At 40.1% G+C, this 14053-nt stretch overlaps 1 pseudogene; it reads right to left on the bottom strand.

Moving 5' to 3' along the window:
• Positions 1-10503: 10503 nt before the first annotated feature.
• Positions 10504-11118, bottom strand: LOC101641173 (annotated as a pseudogene).
• Positions 11119-14053: the final 2935 nt, after the last annotated feature.

Below are 14053 nucleotides of genomic sequence, written 5' to 3' on the forward strand. Positions count from 1 at the left end.
CTGTCACCCCTGGTCCTGAGTGGTTCATCTGTCCTAGATTCCCTGCGTTTCCAGTTCCCATCTGTACAGCTGTGCATCATCTGGTCTAGCCAGGTCTGCAAGGCAGAATTGGGGTCCTGGTAGTTGGGGGGGACATAGTTTATTTTTTTAATACTTTTATTGGCACTTCATTCACATCATACCATTCAATCATTAAAAAGAGTCATACAGTTATCACCACAATCAATTCTAGAACATTTTCTTCTTTCTTACACTCATTGTTATTCATGTAATTATTTTTCAATTACGGCAAAAATATACACTAGAAAACATCCTCCGATTCAATAATTTCTACATGTATAATTTAGTGCCATTGCTTATACTCTTTGTGTTATACAACCATTATTGATTGTTGTACAACCATTATTAGTAGTTTTCGTGATATGATAGTTATATATTATATACTTCCATAGCAAAATCAGTTCTAATGCTCCTTCCCTGTAACACCACAGTTTAAATGCATCTGATTTTATTCAATCTTCACCATTCCAGCTCCTCAGCCTTTCTGATTCAAAGTCCAACTTTCATATGCATATGAAGTGATTAAAAACGCCATGGCTTCCATCAGGTGTACCTTAGTCCTTAAAGTAGCATGCTTCAACTTCAACTTGCATATGAGCAATAGATGGTCTGTTCCATCATTGGCCCCTAAGCTGGTTTTAGCTACTGACACTGAGCTTCTTCACCATTTCTCCCCACAGATATAGTCAATTTTATTTCTGTGGACTCCATCTTGAGAAATCCATGTGTCTAGTCACCTTTTGTGTTGTTGAAAAAACATATTTGCTATGAACAAGTTGTTGGTCTTGCATAATTCTATCATTCAATGTCCATTTTCATTTCTATCATCCACATTGGATTTTCCAACTACTGTACCTGCCACTTTGTTTCTAGCTTTTGCATTCCAATCACCAATAATGATCCATGTGTCTTGATTCCTGTTTGATCAGTTTCAGACTGAAGACTTGGTAGAATTGCTGAATTTCTTCATCACTAAGTATTAGTGTTTGGTGCATAAATTTGAATAATAGTTCTACAGATTGGATTTCCTTGAAGGTGGATAGACATTATCCTATCACAGACAGGTTTGTACTTCAAGATAGATCTTGAAATGTCTTTTTTGATTATGAATGCAATGGCATTCCTTTTGATCGTGTAATTCCTGGTATAGTAAACCATATGATGTTCTGATTCAAAATGGCCAATGCCAGTCCATGTTAGCTCACTAGTTCCTAGAATATCCATCTTTATGCGTTCCATTTAATTTTTAATGACTTCCAGTTTTCCTAGATTCACATTTCATACATTCCATGTTCCCATTATTCATTGATGTTTGCAGCCGTTGTCATTTTGAGTAAGGTCGCATCAGCAAATGAAGGTCCTGCAGGCTTTACTCCCTCGTAGTCATTATGGTCGACTCCACTTTGAGAAGGCAACTCCTGCTCGGTCTTATTGTGAGTGCCATTCAACCTGAGGTGCTCGCATTCTGGCACAGTCTCTGACAATGTTCTGCGTTGGTTCATGAGGTTTGCAGTAACTGACAATGTTTAGAAAACAGGGTTTTCAGTGGCTAATTCCTCTGACGGGGACAGCCCATTCCTTCTTTGCTGTCTGCTCTTAGTCTAGACCAGTGGTTCTCAACCTTCCCCAGGCTGCGACCCTTTCATACAGTTCCTCATGTGGTGGTGAACCCCCCCCAACCAGAAAGTTATTTTTGTTGCTACGTCGTCACTGTAATTTTACTACTGTTATGAATCGGGCGACCCCTGTGAAAGGCTCGTTTGAGCCCCAAAGGGGTCACAATCCACAGGTTGAGAACCATTGGTCTAGAAGTTCTACTGTTCACTTTAGTTGCCCCTGCTGATATTTGAAATACCATTGACATAGCTTTCAGTATCACAGTCACACACAAGCCATCAGAGTATAACAAACTGGCAAACAAGTGGTGGAATGAACTGGAAAGCATATTAATAATGTAAATAAGGAATATGACTATGCAAAAGTGTATGGAATGTCATGCCTGATAGGAGTGTCCTTGTTTGCCAGAGTGCTTTAGGTCACATCTAAAAGTCTAATAATGTGATTGAGGCTCTATAGGACAGGAAAAACTACCCCTTTGGGTTTCTGAGACTGTAACATTTATAGGAGAAGAGCCTCAACTTTGTCCTGCACAGTAGTCCGTGGTTTTGAACCACTGACCTTGTGGTTAGCAGTCCAATGCTTAACCAACAGTGCCACCAGATTTCTACCATAGTCGTGGTATAACTAATAATAGTAAAACACAAGGTATTCGACAGTTTTTAGTGTACTAACATTTGACAATGAGCTATATGTATGGATGTGTTGGTATAATCATTAAAAAAGCAGTTTACGTAAACTGGTCACAAGAGATTCCTGTGGGGAAGAGAAATAGTGAAATGGAAACTTCCTTTTCATTATCATCTTATTTTTTAAACAATTTAAACCAATTTGATGATCCAAGCAAAAAACAAATATAACATAAAAAGCAGGCAGAAAGAGGAGCTGGAAGTGGCAGAGATTTCCAAGCTAAGCAATGTTGGGTGGTTGTGAAAGGATCCAGAGATATAACGGCAGAAAGTAAATGAAAATGGGAGATGTGGAAATACAATGAAACTCTGAAGCTCTTAACAATGGAAAGAGAAAATTGAATGTAATAAAAAGAAATATCTGCATGAGTCAGTAAGAGTTTTGAAAGACCACATAAGAACTGACCATATAAGTCATGAATATGAATGGGGGAGGAATATAATCTCCTGGAATCTGAGTAAAACTGGAGAGTGTTAGTACAGAAAGAAAGGAGCTCTGTGCAGAGGGGTCTCGGGGAGGAGACAAGCCAGTCAGGGTGCAATGTAACAACGATGAGAAATACAACTTTCCTCTAGTTCCTAAATGTTTCCTCCCCGCTCCCACTACCATGACTCGAATTCGACCTTGCAAGGCTGGCTAGACCAGAGGAGGTACACTGGTACAGATAGGAACTGAAAATCCAGGGAATCCAGGGCGGATGAGCCCTACAGGACCAGTGGTGTGAGTGGCAAAACAGGGATGGTGGAGGGAGAGTGGGTAGGAAGGAGGGAACCGATTACAAGGGACTATATGTGACCTCCTCCCTGGGGGACGGACAACAGAAAAATGGGTGAGGGGAGATGTAGGACAGGGCAAGATATGACAGAATAACAATTTATAAACTATCAAGGACTCATGAGGGAGGGGGAGTGGGGAGGGAGGGGGAAAATGAGGACCTAATGTCGGGGATTTAAGTGGAGAGAAAATGTTTTGAGAATGAAGTACAAATGTGCTGTACACAACTGATGTGTGTATGGATTGTGATAAGAGTTGTATGAGGCCCTAATAAAATGTTAAAAAAAAAAAAAAAAGCAAAGGGAAAAAAAAAAATCTGATCCAACATAAAAAAAAAAAAAAAGAAAGAAAGGAGCTCTGGTGGTGTAATGGGTTACAAGTTGGGCTGCTAACCATGAGGTCATCAGTTCAAACCCACCAGCAGCTCCTCAAGAAAAAGATGAGGCTTTCTGCTCGGCAATGATTTACAGTTTCTGAAACCCCAAGTGGGCAGTTCTACTCTGTCCTAGGGGGTCAGAATTGATTCTTCGACAGTGAGTTTGGTCTTCTGGAATACAGAAAGATGACCGAAGAACTCACTAATTGAAATTTTAAAAGAGCCGGCCGGGCCTATAAGAAAATTGTGGGGGCAAATTCAGTTCTCAGTCATAATTTCTTCCCACCACCCACACCAGTCTTGTTTCTTCAGAATTTCGTGTAGTTTGGCAGTATATTATGAACTATTGTGGGAAAATAATGCAGGACTTTAAAATTCAAACACCATCCCAACATTCAGACTGACTGTGGGAGCTTTTAGGTAGGACGTCTGATGAATAAAGAAACAGTTCGTACCAATGCAGAAGTTACCAGTTGAAAAAAGAATGAAGTAAATACTTTATCACCTTAAAAATGGAGCATAACACAATCATGTAATAAAGGGCCTGTAAATCTTTGAAGTGCCTTAAAAATGGGCATACTAAGTAAAGATGCCAAATGTTTCAGAAATAGATGAGACAGCACTTTACTTTCAAAAAGCAAGTTATACAAAGAAGCTACCCATACCTCAGCACTGATCCCTAATTACTAATGTGTCGTGCTGAGTCTCCTGAATCACATGCCTGAATAGTATACTCTGAACAACTTTTAATTATGACCAGTGTCCGTGGTGGCTTTCAGAAATTCCATTTCTAAATGTTAGCCCCACCAAGGTCTCCCAAAGTACTGGTATCTGGAGAGAAGGTACTGGATGCATCTCCCAAACAAAGTATCTTGTTTTAAAATTGTACTGGTTTTGCATTTGATTTCACAATAAATGTCTTCATAGGGGGAAAATGCCTTAAGCTATTTATTATACCAATTACATAGTGTTTTTCCTGTAAAAATGGTGTGGCAGTGCTTCAGAGATCCTCTCCTAACTTCACAAGTAGGAGAATCATCATCAGCACCAACAGCCCAGGCCAGATGTGCCTCCTATCACCAGCATTTTTACCAGTTCCTATATGTGAACCCTCCTGTCATGTCAGCACTCCTCTATTGGGTTCAATAATTCATTGCAATGGGCACACAGAAGTCACAGACAACACTCACAAGTATGGGGTTTCTTAGGAAAGTACCAAGTTAGAATTCAGGATCAGGGATGACTTGGAATCCGTTCTTTGGTCAGACAGAACAACTTGCCACCCATGCCCACAGACAGACCACTCTCCCTGGCCCTAAATTCAGTACCCCTTCCTTTCTTGGGCAAGTGTTGCAAAGCTTTTAAGCCAGGGCCACCCCACTCAGGTAGCAAGCCCTGGTCCCAAATCGCTCACCTTTCTGCCCCCTGGGTCAGCACACCCACTATACCTGCTTTGCTCCTTGGACCCCGGCATGTACTGTGCCGTCCCTCGCCAGTCTCCTGGTGCTGCTGCTGCTGCTGTTTCTCTGCTGTGGATGCTTCCCTCTGTCCTGCACCATCTCCAGTGTTACAGCCCTCGCTCGCTCTCTGTCTCCTAGGTTTAGGAAGTTCTCAGCATAGTGACCTGAGGTGTGTTCCATTGCTTCTTGGAGATAATGAACTGTTAGAAGAAATTGTACGGTGAGAATATATAAAGATTATAGCAAAGTCATAGAGAATAAACAAGTCAGAGAATAAAGGAGTCAGACACATTTTATGGTAGCATGCTCACCTCAGCCCCTCTCGATGGTCCATGTGGAAGGGGGAGAGGGGCGAGAACCTTTACTCTCTTGGGACATTTATAGGTAGCCATAAGACATGCATATTCATCGCTTCTTGGCCTTTTGGCTAAGATCAAGTGAAGACATGCATGTTCAGTAGTTACATACATCACAAGGTGGGTGGAGTCTACAGTAAAGGTCCCTGAGCTCACAGGTGAGGAAACTAAGACCTGCATTGGGGGAACGTATGAGGGGGGCTGAGTGATGATGCAGATCAAGAGAGAGCAACAGGATGCCTACTTCTGTGGGGAGATAAAGTCAGCCATGTGCTCACTCTAAGGCAGCATAGTTGTTAGGGGAGAATCTGTGGGAATGATACTTAAAGCACGATAATGTACTTGGACTTCATCTCTAACTTACCCAAGTGGTGGCTTTCCTACTGTGGGATACAAGCTTTCTCGATTCCCTCTGTTACAAGTTAGGGAATATAGTCCTTGTCATATTTCCCTAGGTGTTAGTTTCCCACAACAAGCACCAACCTCCTTCTGCCTCCTGGATGGCTCGTTTTAAGCCTAATGAAATGGAAAAAGCTAACCAACCCCTTCAGTAGGGTTTATAGTCTTATTTACATGGCTCTACCCCACCAGGTGGACATGTATCTTATTTGTCTTATTAGAAACTGTCCAATCTCCTTGTTGGCCCACAAGCACAACATTTGCATAGTGGATGGAGCTAAATACCATAATTTAGGAAGGACACATTTTTAAAAAATTCATCATACCACCTTTCCTCTTAAACCTCTTAGAAGATTGAAATGCTGTGCGTTGCATAGTATGGCTATTTTAACCATTGCCTTTGCAACTCCCACCACATGACTGAGTCACCACTGGCCAAACAAACTTACCCAACATCAAGTGGATTCCAATACATAGTGACCAATATACTGACCACTAGTCAGTTGATCTCAATACCCAGAAGTTACAGTTTAACCTAGGTCCGGCCTACTGGTCAATGAACTACACTTCCCAGGAGGCTGTGTGCCAGTCACTATAGGGTGAATGCCGAGGACTGGGAACAGTTCTTTGGAAGGCCCAATGACTGGTTCAGTGGCTATTTTAACTTGAGTACAATCCCTACTTTTGGATCACCACACTGTAGCTTTTAGGAGACTTGCTTTCTGGACATTTCCCAGAGGCCTCTAGGCTCATACTTCTAATCTAATGCTAAAGTAAAGGGTTAAATCTTCTGGCCTTGTCTCAGAGTTGTGTGGGAGCTGGGCTTGTCCATTCAGACCAGAGCAGAGGTGGGGCCATGGGTGGGAGCAGAACGTTTGGGGAACCTCTGAGCTGTGCAGAATGGGTGGGGGAGTGGGCTGAGAAAGGGTGATGGGAGAGTGAACGGATGCACTGACCATGGTGACGGCGTGGAAGTTTATCTCTGTGACTCTGTACAGAGCTATGAGGGCGGAAGTAGGAAGCCCTTGAATTTGCCGTTGCGCTTGTGCCTGAGTGGTCGCGGTGTGGTTGTGTAACTGGATGTGGTATTGCACCTATGGGAGTCGGGGGTGCTCTGATGGCGGTTGTGGCTGTATGTTCCTGTGGCGGGTGGGTTTGTGATCTTGTGGGCGGAAGCTCCGTGTGGATTTGTTTTGTGGCACAGAGTATGGAGAGGTTGTGACGGTGACGCCACGTGTGAGTGAGTTCGTGTGACTTCTGTGTTCCAATCACCACTGTGGGTATGGGGCACCTTTGTGACTCCAGCTCTGTATCCAGGAGACTCCTTTCTGTTAAGCTCAGAGACAGATTCTGCCCAGAACGGCTGTGAACTTGATCATCGGGGATGCAGTCCTGGCATCTGTGCTCTTCCTCTGTTGGTAGTGAGCAGTAGGGCTAGATCTCTGGAATGCTCCAACGGGATTCTCAGAAAAGCTGGTATTTACACGACCCCAGCTCAGCCTAGCCTGGAGAGAGGCATCTAGAAAGGAGAGAAGAATGGCTATTGAGCATCCACAAGGCACCTGCAAGGTCAAGGTAGCTTGGCATTCCTCTTGTTTCAAGAAAACATTTTTTCGTTGTGAGAACATGGCTTGTTTTCCTTCTCTTGAAAACTCCTGGCCAGCAGATAAACCGGTCCCTGGAATTTTGTTCCGCTATGAGCAACTGTAATGGCTCCAAAGACTACACTGCCCCATCTACCTGATGTTCAATACTGACTTGTCAACGGTTTAATTTGTATTTGGGCTAAACATTTTTTTTTAAGTTTCTGATTGTAAAAGGAAAATATTTTAAATCGTTTCGAAGATTGATAAATCCCAAATGAAAAAAATTCAAATTTCCAGTTATCACCAAATGAATTTTCTCCCCAGTACATTTTGTGTTTATATATAGAATATCTTTAAAATATGACATTGTGTTTACTTTTTGTTTACATCTTTCACACTTATTTACTTTAAAACTGTACCTTACGTGTTCAGTTAAAATTATCTTCAGGTATTTTTCCACACAATTTAATATTTGTAAATGCCTTATTTAAATGTCTGTGACTTTTTTCCTTTCAAATTAGAGAAGTGGCAGAAAACACCCATGGCGCGGTGAAACAAATAATTATAGAGATCACTGTAAGGAGCGTCCGAGTCAAGAAATAGAATACAACCAGCACCCAAGAAACCTTGCTTTCCAAAATCGCAAACCAGTGTACACCACTAATAATACTCACTGCTGATCATGTCTTTACCTTTCATGAGAGCTTTTCTACCTATATAGGACCCCGGGTGGTGTAGTGGTTACATGTTGGGCTGCAATCCCCATGGTTGGCAGTTTGAAACCACTAGCAGCACCACAGGAGCAAGGCTGGGCTTTCTACTCCCATCGGTAGTTATGGTCTCCTAACCCACAAGGTGGTCACTTGATGGCAGCGAGTGAGTGTTAGTACCTATATAAGAATCATCACATTCTACAAATTTAGTCTTTGTCTCTTTTCTATTTTTGTGACTCCGTTTTTTTGTTTTTTATTTATGTTTTCTTAATCGTTTTATTAGGGACTCATACAACTCTTATCACAATCCATACACACATCAATTGTGTAAAGCACATTTGTACATTCATTGCCCTCATCATTCTCAAAACATTTGCTCAAAACATTATGTTTTGAATGAGTCATTTTTTCATAAGACATTTGTGCACTTCATTCATATTTTATGTAATACAGTTGAGTTTTTTTCATGACCAAATCTACCGCAATTTATTTATTTAGTCTATTCATAGATATTTTTCTTCTTATTTTGCGGTTATTACAAGCCATGGGCCTATGAACATTTTGTGCACATTCTGATGCACATGAACTTATATTTTAATATAAACACCCAGCAATTAAATTGCTGATTGATAGGGTTTGTATGTCTTCAATTTTACTGGACAATGCTAGACTGTACAAGTGTTGAATGGTGCTAGTAATTTATGAAATTTCCTTTTGCTCATATCCATGATAACTTTAGAGTATTAAATATATATCTTATTGCATATATATTCATTCTTTGGATACTTGTAGCAAATATTTTCTCCTACTACCTTTGTGCTTTACTTCTTATGTTATTTTGATGAATAGAAGTTCTGGATTTCAATCTAATGAAATATTTTCCTATTGTTAATGTTTCTTTACATATTTTCTGATACCGTGATGTAATGAAGATTTTCTTCTATTTTTTCTTCCAAGAGCTTTGTATTTCTAACTTTAACATTTACTATATTTGTACATTTAATATTGCACAGCCATATAATGCGTACAGTGCTAACTTACAAGAGGGGTGCATGATGTATTAAAAAGTACATAACAAGCACATTATACATAGGTTAGATCTTTAAACTACCTAGATTCTTATTTATTTATTTTTCTCCATGTTGCTATCTGTTGCTCCAAAGTGGTTTATTTTAAAGGTTCGGTGTTGTTGTTTTTTTTAATGATCTTCAATGTCACTGTAGTACAAAGTCAAATTGTGCTTCTAGATTCTGTGTCTGTGGCATTGGTTTATTTGTCTTTCTTTACAGGAGAGCCATATCATTGTATTCACTGCAATTTTATGATAGACTAAATATGTATCTACGCATGTCCATATGCATTTGTTAATTAGCTGGATTTCACTGAAACATCTTTTGGGATTTTGATAAAATGACATTGTATGTGTAATCATGGGTAGACCCTTGGGCACGCTTCTCGTACATGAGTCTTTTAGTTTATTTAGGTTTTGCTTATCTGCTGTAAGTAGGAAAATAGATATTATATAATCCATACTGAAACACTTACTGTCTGATATGGTTTTCATTTGAATAAAATTCTGGTCCAATTTAGTCTGTTTTGTATGATTTCTATTTTACTGTTCTCTATTATGCTTTGTTTTAAACTAGCCCTCCCCTTCCCGCTATGCCTTTTCAGATACTTTCTGCCTTACATCTTTGTCATCTGCTATTCTCACCTGTAATTGTATCCACGTTGGTCTTTATGTAACATGGTCTATAGAGCATTGACTCTAATATCAGGAAAAAACTCGACTTCTGATCTAATAACACCTGTAAAATATTTAACCTATGAACAAAACATAAGACAGCATGTATAGAACACCTATTCACTAAATGGTACCTCTCATTATAATTCAGTCCTATTCGTATACCAGTGAGCTAATTACTATATGAGGGACTTCAATGAAAAATTCCATTATGTTTTAATTCCATTTGTCCACAAACTTTTTGAAGCTCCCTCATATAAAACACAGAACCGAAAGCCTCTTGGTGACTTCCAAAGGTTTTATATTTGTATATATACAAGTTTTTTTTCGTGTCTACATTGTAAATCTTTTTTTTTAATATACATAATTTTATTACAAAATTTTTTTTAAATGAAATGAAACATCCTAAAAAACCCCAAATTTACTATTGATGCTAATTGCTAGGAATTTGCTGTGCTACCACACATAAGTCAAGAAATTAAAGAACCATTAAATATTTTAGAAACATTCAACATCAGAAGCTTTATGATCCAACTATGTAGTAGCCCCTCAAAAAACTACCACTTGCATTTAAAGAAAGTATTTTCTCTACCAAGAATCTTATCAGCTACACAAAATTCTGCAGTTTTTATACTTAAGCTAATATTGAGCTGCACTTGAATTCATTCTTAGCTAAACAATTGCCTGAGCACACACACATACTCCATACATTATTACAGGACAGCCACTTATTCTTCATCTTCATCCTCTTCTTCCTCATCCTCTTCTTCCTCATCTTTCATCTTCTGGTTCATTCTTCTTCTTTGAAGGGCCTGCCAGGACCCTTCTTTCCTGCTTCACTTTTGCCCTTGGCACAGTATGCAGCAATGTCCTTTTCATATTTCTCCTTTAGCTTGGCTGCTTTCTGTTTGTAGGGCTGCTTATCTTTGGCTGATTGTTCAGACCACATTTCACCCAATTTTTTTTGCAGTATCCCCAATGGACGAGCCTGGTTGTTCACTTTGGATCTTTGGGCGATGTTCGGAGTGAAACAGGAAGAAAGCAGATGGTGGTCTTTCAGGGGCATTGGGATCTTTTTTCTTTCCCTTTTTATCGCCTTTGGGAGGCACGTCATTTTTCATCTCCCTGTCATCGCGTGCTTGGTCACTTTTTGCCATATCTTCAAACTTCGACTTTTCCTTTGCAGACACGGCCTTCCATCTCTTGGAACACTTCTTGGAGAACTCGGCGAAGTTGACCGAGGAGTCTGGGTGCTTCTTCTTGTGCTCTTCCCGGCAGGTCTGCCCGAAGAAGGCGTATGAGGACATCATGCCCCGCGGCTTATTGGGGTCTCCTTTGCCCATCGTGACGCTCGGGGTCTGACTGGTGTGTCCTAGAAGCTTCTCCTCAGTCCCGCGAGGCAGTTGGATCCACCAGAGACGCTTCCTTCCACAGGCTCGGGCGTGAACTGGTTTATCCCATTGTAAATCTTTCAGAGCCACTATGTGTTTCAAGTCATATATATATATATATATATATATATATGAATTTTAAATGAATGTAAAAATTTATATGTATACAGTATACACAAATTTTTACATTCATTTAAAATTCATTTTGGTGTGAATTGGTATTCTAAATTCCATTTTCTCATTTACCTAATCTTATTCCATAATTCATTCAATACTAATTTATTTCCTTTTTATTATACTACACTACCTATTTGGTATTATTGTAGGATGAAGAATTTAGAATTTGTCCCCAGTTCCTGGAAAGTAGCTTGAAATCCTTGAGACTTCTCTAGTGATTAAAGGGTCTGTGGTTTGCATGAGGGCTCCATGCCACACTTGAGATTTTGTGCGAATCATTGCCTCTCAGACAGGGTTGTCCAGGCCAGGAGGACCCACCTCTTATGTCAGCTTGACCTGCAGAAGAGAGAAGCGGCTGAAGATTGAGTTCTACCATGTGGACAATAACTGAATCAATCATATAGTAAGCCTCACATAAGAATTTTGGACACCTAAACTTGGGTGAACGTCCTGACTGGTAACGGTCATTGATGCAGGGGAGGGTGATGTATTGGAGTACACTAAAGTTCAATGTTGAGAATACTCACAGACATCTACCTATATGTCTGTCTCTTTTTCTTTTGTGTAAAATATATACATCAAAACATTCTCTAGTAATAGTTTCACATTTATAATTCAATGGTATTAATTACATTTTCAAGTTTCACCACCATATCATCTTTTTCCAGAACATTCCACAACTGTTAACATAAACGCAAATGTTCCCCAAACAAAATTTCCCTTTGCTCTTTCTTCCAGCTTCTGGTACTCATTAGTAATCTTTGATTTCTATGTACTTGACTTTATTTTTAAAAAATCATTTTGTTGGTGGCTCTTACAGCTCTTATTACAATCCATCCATTTATTTTGTCAAGCACATTTGTACATATGTTGCCATCATCATTCTCAAAACATTTTCTTTCTACTTGAGTCCTTAGAATCAGCTCCCTTAGAATCAGTCCTTAGAATTTCCCCCCTCCCCTCTCCCTCATGAGCCCTGGATAATTTATAATTTTTTTTCATGTCTTACACAGACTGCTGTCTCCCTTCACCCACTTTTCTGTTGTCCATCCCCCTAGGAAGCGGTTATATATAGATCATTGTGATCGCTTCCCCTTTTCTTCCCCCACCTTCCCCTTACGTTCCTGGCATCTCTACTGTCATTATTGGTCCTGAGGGTTTATCTGTCCTGGATTCCCTGTGTTTCAAGCTCTTATCTGTACCCATGTACATGCTCTGGTCTAGCAGATTTGTAAGGTAGAATTGGGATCATGATAGGTGAGGGGAGGAAGAATTAAAGAACTAGAGGAAAGATGTTTGTTTCATCAGTGCTGTACTGCACCCTGACTGGCTGGTCTCTTCCTTGTGACCCTTCTGTAAGGGGACGTCCAATTGTCTACAGATGGGCCTTGGGTCTCCACTCTACCCTCCCCCTCACTCACAATGATAGGATTTTTTGTTCTGGGTACTTTCATATAGGGAGATCATACATTATTTACACTTTAGTGACTCCTTTCACTCAGCTTGCTTTCAAGTTTCATTCATGTTGCAGCATGCATCAGAACTTTATTTCTTTTTACACTTGTATTACATTCTGTTTTTTTGTGTATATCACATTTTACTTATCCATTCTTCTGTTTATGGGCATTTATGGATTGTGTCTCCACATTGTAACTATTATAAAGCGCTGAAATGAATATTGGTGTACAGATCCTCTGCTCCCACTCCCGCCTTCACTTCTGGGTGTATACTGAGAGATGGGATTGCTGGGGTATGTGGTAATTCGATATTCAACTTGAGGAACCACCAACTGTTTTCCCCAATGTCTATGCCATTTGCATTCTCATCAGCAGTTGAAGAGTTTTCCATTTTTTCTACATGCTTGGCAACATTTGTTGATTCTGGTTTTGTTTTTTCTTTTCATTATTGCCATTCTAATGGGAGTGAGGTGATGTCTCATAGTCATTTTTATTGACATCTCCTTAATGTCTAAGTTACCAGAGGTTCAGGCTAATTCAGAAGAGAACTTGGAACAAGGGATATCATTGATGACGTCAGATGCATCTGTGCTGAAAGTAGAGAATACCAGAAAGATTTTTTACTTGTGTTTTCTTGACTATGCCAAGACATTCAACTGTGTGGATCATAACAAACTATGGATAACCTTAAGAAGAAAGTGAATTCCAGAACACTTAGTTGTGCTCCTGTGGAACCTGTACATAGGTAGTGGTGGGAACAGAACAAAGGAATGTTGAGTGATTTAAAATCAAGGAAGGTGTATGTCAAGGTTGTATCATGCACAATCAATCTGTAACCTGAGCAAATAATCAGAGAAGCTGGATTATATGAAGAAGAATACAATATGAGGATTGGAGGAAAGCTTATTAAGAACTGTGGTAGTTACATAATCTGGTGTCAACTTGTGAAGGGGTGGAGTCTAGCTTGTCAATCAGATAGCAGCTTGATGACCTTCTTTGGAGGCACAAAGGAAATAAATAGTTCGCTGGATGTGGGACACACACACACTCTCTCTGCTTCCTCTCTCTGTGAGACATTCCTGTTGACAAGTCAGATGGAGCCATGCTGATGCAGCAAGAGTCCTGGAGCTGGAGGAGCCATGTGAAGATTCATGTCCATGCCAGCACTGAGATCCTTCCACCAGCACTAGATTCATAAGACTTTCTACCCACTGGCTTGTGATCTTCCTGCATCCTGCAACATTGCATGTTGT

This window comes from Echinops telfairi, unplaced genomic scaffold, assembly GCF_000313985.2.
Source record: "Echinops telfairi isolate 266 unplaced genomic scaffold, ASM31398v2 ScPeMD7_655;HRSCAF=1070, whole genome shotgun sequence".
Taxonomy (NCBI): Eukaryota; Metazoa; Chordata; class Mammalia; order Afrosoricida; family Tenrecidae; genus Echinops; species Echinops telfairi.